Source organism: Solanum verrucosum, unplaced genomic scaffold, assembly GCF_900185275.1.
Source record: "Solanum verrucosum unplaced genomic scaffold, falcon-dt-bn FXZP01000165.1, whole genome shotgun sequence".
Taxonomy (NCBI): domain Eukaryota; kingdom Viridiplantae; phylum Streptophyta; class Magnoliopsida; order Solanales; family Solanaceae; genus Solanum; species Solanum verrucosum.
Genome location: NW_026020340.1, coordinates 433,322 through 440,959, shown reverse-complemented (window position 1 = coordinate 440,959; position 7,638 = coordinate 433,322).

The following is a 7,638-nucleotide window of genomic DNA, read 5'->3' as shown; positions in this document are numbered from 1 at the left end:
ATTGAATATAATAATTTATAAAATTATATGCTGTAAAGTGCACATTCAATTGGAAACTTGAAAAGAGAATATTGCTGCCAGCCACGTGGCAGATTCTGAAGGCAGTGACCAATTGAGGAGGTGCGCACAATCTTGAAGGCGGCAAATAGAACGCGTACAACAATTTCAACTTAGTTTTGGTTTTGGTTTCCTCGTTTGTTTTGGTCCCAGTTATTTTATTTAGGGTTTTCTACATTTATAAATAGTCCATAAAAATAATTATTGGACAATCAATACAGAGTAAGGAGGAGGCACTTTTGAAGAGAAAGTTGTCAATGCTTTTTAGGGTTCTTTTCTTCTTCTTGTTTTCTTAGACATTAGTAGCTAAAACTCTTGTTCTGGGGCTGTAGCTACGGATTCAATGTTTAATTATTTAAGGTTTTTGAATTAATTCTTGGTTGTCATTATAAGTTACTTCTATATTCTTGTTTTAGTATTTTGTGCTTGATCACCATGAGATAAATCTATTGTCTAATCTTAAAATCGAGAGATGAGGGATTAGATAGACCAGAGAATATAGAGTGCTCGATCGATCCATTTAATTGAGGTGATTTGTGTTCAGGAGTGACGCCCGGACGAACAATTTGCTTGGTTACGAAATAGGATGAAATATAAATGCTCGTCAGTTAGTCTGTTTATCCCCGCTCAACGATGTAGTTAGATAGCCAACTGGAGTAGACAACTAGAGGTGTGTAGCCCGACTCATACAATTAACCATGTAAACCAGTAACTTGACAACTAAAATTAGTTCTAAGCCAAGAAAATGATACATGAGATCCAATACATGCTGCAACCCTAAAATTTTCCAACTATTGTAAGTAATTTTATTATTTTGTTCTTGCATTCTTTTCTTTTGACACTCTTAAATAAATAATTAGACCGGTATAATTTAGTAAAAATAGTTAATTGACAAGTTCTTTGGGTTCGATAATTTGATTCTTTTAAGAGTCGCTATATTACTTGCGTGACCGCGTACACTTGCATGTGCAATTGGGAGGAGCAACATTGATCTATCATGTTGACATCATATTTTTCAACCACTTTATTACTTCCCCCATTTCATATTTACTTGAGTGCTAAGGTCTCTTATCATGTTTTTCAATCTCTTACCATTACTATTTATTTAGTTATTTAACATTAAGGGTAAGATGGAAAAAAGTAATAAATTCTCTTAATTTATCAAAATAAATAAATAATTGAAATATCTATTTTTAGTATAAAAATAAAATAGAATATCTATTTTTAATATAAAGATCAAATAAAAAAAAAAAAAAAAAGTATAACATGAACACATCCTATCCTAATTATATAAGAATCACTTAGTTTTTCATATTTTATTAAAACTAGAAAGTTAGCTAATCACCTTACAAATTATTCCATAAGTTCTAATTAATATTTCTTAATTAGATCTTTTATTTATTCACTCAAAATATAATCACATGAGACGTATACATTAGAAATATACACAATATATATATATATATATATATAACTTTAACTTCTTTCTTTTTGGATAATAACTTTTAACTTTTATGTTGTGTGAATAACGTACCACCTACATTTATTTTCAACCATATATTTCTGTGTCAAACCCTTTTTTTAAAACGTGGGGATTTCATGACTCACATGTATTCGTTTTTACTTCACATTGATGTCCCTTCATGATTTGTAACATATCATGTGTCACGATTTTTCTTAGACAATGACCAAACATTTGACTATGATTTCATTGAAGTTTTAAAAATTGTCGTTTTAATTTATTTATCGGATTTTTTTTTAAAGGAAATTTTAAAAATATAAAAAATAAGTTTTATGATCTACGATTAAAGATATGTAGAATGTATTATTTAATCCTGTGATCTTTTAAACATGTCATATAAAAAGTTAGAATTTAGAAATTATCAAAATTAAATATATTCTTAAAAATGAACTAAAAAAGGAAAAGTAAAACAAAGATATGAAAATGTTGTTCTAATGGAGCTTAGTGTGTGAAGACGTCTTGTAAAATTCTATTTTAAATTCGATAAAATTTTGATGTCTATCGTACCTATCCTGAATGTCTTTTCATATGTTCTATTTTAAGTAATTATGTTTGATTGAGCTTAAATTTAAGAAATTAAAAAATATTTTTTTGATGTGTAAATCAATTTTATTAAAAGTATCAAAAGTATTTTTTGTAAATTTTTAATAATAAGAGTTTCACGTGTCCTTTTTTAAAAAATAAAAATAAAAATTAAAGTATGAATTATTAATGGAAGATTCTTTTCTTTTTAAGTGACTTGCACGTATAACGATATTCTCTATTTTTTTTTTCATATGCTAATGATTGACTATTTCTTCATTTGGGTAAACGCCCAGTAGATCACTCTTAATTATTTCTTTTTGTTCACTTTACGTAAAGTCACTTATTTCTTAAATAGATTTTCATTTTTATTTGCCACTTTTGACATATTAAGAAAAATATTTTTTTTTAAATATTTTATCCTTAACATTAAATACTTATTTCTAAATTATTTTCAAGACAACATTTAATAGGGGATAGTTTGATAAAATATCTATATCAATAATTATTTTATTAAGGAGTATGTCAAGTCAAACTATCACTAGTAAATAAATGACGGAGGGAGTACTTTCCTCTGTCCATTTTTACTTTTTTAATTTTTTTTTTTTTGAAATGTCCATAATTACTTGTTCAGCATATTAAAAATAGTTATTCAACAATACTTCATATCTTTCTATTTATTTGTCGTCCTTATTAAAAATAAATAGTCATTAATACTTGTTATTTCATAAAATCAATGCATAAATGACACTATTCTTCCTATTTTACCCTTGAAATTTATTAGCTTTGAAAGTATGAATTCAACCAATAGGAAAAATAAATGATTGATTCATGTTCATTGATCAAATTAATTAATCAAAATAAATTAATTTATATTCATTATTGAAAACTTTACTTCAAGAGAACACTAAATAGAAATACAATGGTAAACTTACCTAGTTTCTTAAGGGATGCGAAATCTAAAATGGTGACATATAAATAGGAACGAAGGGAGTACTTGTGCAGTTTGATACACTCTTGCTATAAGATACTATTTACCCTTCCTATTAAATATTATTCAATTGCCTAATACATTTTTTAAAGCATTAAATTTAATATATTCAAAGGTTAATGTGGTATTACTCCTATTATTTATTGGTTCTTAAGGTGTCTGTCAAGTCAATAGTGAACAACAATTATTGGATAAAGGGAATAGTTTCTTATTTTTATCTTTTATAGATGTAATGTGCCATGTCAACAAAGGTCAATTAATATGAAACAAAACGAGTTCTTTTTTCTCTTTTCTCTCTTGATGACTCGAATTCACAATCTTACAATTGAAAATGAGGAGTGCCTACAATCCAAGCAAGCCCTTTTAACGAAATGCAGAGAGTGCTTTTCAATTTATATTTATATATTTAATATTTGACATAATACACCTCTTATAAAATAATAATTTTAACATATCACTCATAATAATTATTAGTCATCAAATTATTAAAAAATAAATAAAAGTATTACTTGATAATAAGGGTGAAGTAGAGCAGATAAAGGGCAAAGAGTTTTTGTTCTTTCTTTAATTCACTTAATTTAAATAAAATTGTTTTAAAGGAACAAGATAATTTAAATTATTTTCTTATATAAAATATATAACAAGGTGAATAACTTGGGTAGAAGCTGTCAATCAGTATCGCCGAAGTCCTTTCTAGCATAACATAAATACACAAACATCAAAAAGATATCAAAAACCTGCAAAGTAATTTCGAAAAGTCGAATTCACACTCAAACTAATTATGTAATCTATTGATTCTCGTACAAATGAAAAGCGAATTCAATATTATCCTTAAAAATGATGTGACATAAAAATAAAATATTTAAAAAATAAAAAACACATTTTATTGAAATTTATTTATTTATTCCTGTTATATTGCAAAATATAAAATATTTTAGGCACCCACACCCACACCCCCACCTTCCCCTTTCTTCTTCATCTTCACATTATCACCCATTTTGGCTAAGAACAATTTTTATCCTTGACCTTTTCTTTTCCATCTTCACAATCCACCTTTTTTCTCTTCATCATTTTTTATTTAAAAAATATTATACATAAGATATATTAATTTATTAATGTAATGATCCCATCAGTCATTTTTTATTTTTTCCGCAGAAATTATCGTTTTGCCTTCCCGATAGTAACCTCGAGTTTTTATGGTTGAGTTTGAAAAATTGATTTTAAAATTTTGAGTTAAAAATTGAGAATTTGATAAGTTTTGTGTTTGAAAGGCTAAGTTGTTAAGAAAGTGGTTTTAGGTGTCTTCTGGAGTTTCGAGTGTCGGAATGAAATTCTGACGATTTTCATTAGTCCTGAAATGTGAAATTTTATCTGTGAGAGTTGTGGGTTTCAGTTTCCGAGTCTTTTTGAGGATTTGAGGTCTTAAGTAGTGAAATTGTGAAATTTTAGCATGTGGGTTGACTTTGGTCAACATTTAGGGTTCGGATGCTCGGATCAAGATTCAGAGAGTTTCATTGGATTCAAGGGATGATTTTAGGCCTAATTGAGGTCTTGGTTGATTTTTGAGAGAGTCTGAGTTGTTTTAGCCTTTTTAGGAGTGAGTTTTTTGTGGATTTCACGGATGTCGGGTCAAAGAGACCTCGGCTTCGTGTTTTGACGGTTCCATTGAGTCCGGAATGTTGAGTATAATTGATTTGCATATGTGATTTGTGTGCACGGGATTTTGAACGAATTCCGAGGATCCTTTCGATGTTTTGAGAGTTGACTGATTTTTTCTATGTCGAAGTGCTAGTGTGCTCCGCTTTTGCGAGGCTTGGCGAGAGATGGCTCGCTTTTTCGAGAGATGACCTTCGCATTTGCGAAGCAGCCATCACTTAAGCAAAGGTCTAGTCGCAGAAGCGGACCCACCTAGTCGGTTGTGCAATACCTAAGAGGGTTTTGGCCTGCAAATTTCGAGAGTTAAGCTCCTTTTCATCATTTTTTAATTTGAGAAATCTTTGGTGACGAATTTTGAAAGGATTATCTGGTTGGTATCTGAGTTGAGTCTTGGGTTCGAACTAGATCTCATGGTTGGGATCGAGACTCAAGATTGGTGTCGAGGTTGAAATCTTAGGCTCGATCTCAATTTCATGTTTGGATCTCAAGGCTTGAATCAACATTAATTAGTGTTGGCCAAAAGATATGACGACCTTAAGAAATTGATCGGGATAACCACGTACAACATAGATCCGTATAGCCAAAAATGAGAATATATATCACTTGTACACCTAAAAAGATTTGCACAATATCTAGTTTACAAAAATTATTTTAATTAACATATCTTCTAGTATTTTTGTCAAACATAATCATTTTAGTTATCACTATTTTCTTCATTTAGGTAATTGCGTGTTGTATTAAGTAACAAAATATTAAAAAAATTCTCTTAATAGATCTTTGCATTTCATCTATTTTTATTTGGTTTTTTTGCAGTAGCCAACCTATCTTCTTTTTTCTTCCATATACCTAATTCTTCATTTATTTTCCCAATATTTTTCTTCCTTCTTAATGTATGAATTAAATTTTGGGTTCACTATTTTTGTTTCTTAAATAGTAGTAATGCTAGAAGGGTGAATTAATTAGTTTCTTCTGTTGCAAATTCACTTAATTTTGTTACTACTTCCATGCAATATATCCATTAAGTATTACTAATTACTACTGTTATGAATCCATCATATTTTAGGCATCATTTACAAAACTTATCATAGTAAAAAAAAAAAAAGTAGGGGTGGTTAATTTGTGTATAAGGGAATATATATATATATATATAGTATGAATTAAATTAATAAATTTTCTAAATTGATCAACTCATGTACAAATATACATATGGGATAATTCTTGATACATAAAATAATTATACCTTAATTAAAATATGATTATTGCCAATAAATGGAATGTTAAGAGTCAAAGGAAACTAATAGAATCAACACTTACTTTAATATAGAGATTTTCTATGATTAGTATGGAAGTTTGGTAAAAGTTCGTTTTATTATTCTAATTTTATAGAACGTTTCCCCCAAAAACTATTTTCTCTGTATCAAATTATCTATCGTATTTATTTTTTACGTGTTTTAAAAAAAATATTAATTAAGAGGAGCTTTTGATTATTTTATTCTCATTTCTGTCTTGAGATATAATATATCTTCATTAATATTTACTCTATTGAAGTGTTTGTTGTCTTCAAGAACAACTACTACTAAGGATAAAATAGGGAAAAATAATCGTTCTCTTAAACTTCTAAAATGACAAATAATTTATGACAACCATTTTTAGTTATCACAACATATAATTAGATATGGATTGAGTAGAAAAAATTAATTTCTTTATTCATTTTTACTTGTATACTATACTAAAAATAGATGTTCACTTTTATTTGTCTAGTTTGATAAACTAAAACATTATCATTTAGTTTCTAATTTATCCTTATTATTAATAATAGTCATTTTTTAAAACATGAATTTTATTATATTCAAATGATGAGAGAGTAAAATTGTTAATTCTATCTTTAAATTCTTAATAAATGTGTTAGATAAATACTAGATAAGTAAAAATAAACAGCAAAAAAAAAAAAATACTTACTATTTATGGAATTCAAAATATTCTTTAGTTTTAAGTCACAACTGGGGTTATAATATATGAGGAAGAATTATATGTTGAAGTGTGAGGCAATTTTAAAATAGAAAATATTCTTATGATTAATGCTGTTAAATATTCACGCTAAGTTCATTTTGTTGTCATGATTACTAGAAACAAAAATAGTTATATCCAAAATAATCCTACACGTTTATTTTGTTGTCATGATTACTAAAAACAAAAATAGTTTATTTAAAAGAGTATTAAGATAGAATTAATTATTTATTTTATTTTAACATTTTCCTCTGATAAATGTGGAGAGTGGTGAAAGGAAGAGTGTTGGTAATTGAGATTAAATAAATTTTTTTCTGTTTATTTTCACTTGTTCACTATATAAAAATTATTTTTTAAATTTATTTATTTTAGCAAAAAAATTATTTTTTTTACCTTAACGTTAACTACTTCTTGTTCATCTTTTAAAAATATTTTAATAAAAAATATAATATTTATGGACAAATAAAATGAATGAATGAAATAAGAGTAATTTAATCAGCTTATCCTTTTAATTTACTTTTTAAAGATACATACAAAAAGCAAACACGACAATTAAAAATATTATGGACAGGAAGAAGTATATTTTTATGGGAAATGTGCAATTCTCTTACTCAAAAATTAATAAACTTGTAATTTTAACGTAAATTGAAACATCCTTTTCTCTAAAACTATATATTAAAAATCATATTTTAATATACTCACATATACATGTTATAGTGGGGGTGTAACGGTGGGAATTTCATATATATGGGATATATGAGTATTTGATTTTAAGATATAGTGTATAAAAAATTAAATCATATTCTCTCTTTTTGAAAATACATGTCATCATTTTTTCTAAGTCAAAACGATATAAAGTTTTCATAATATTTTAAGATGTATC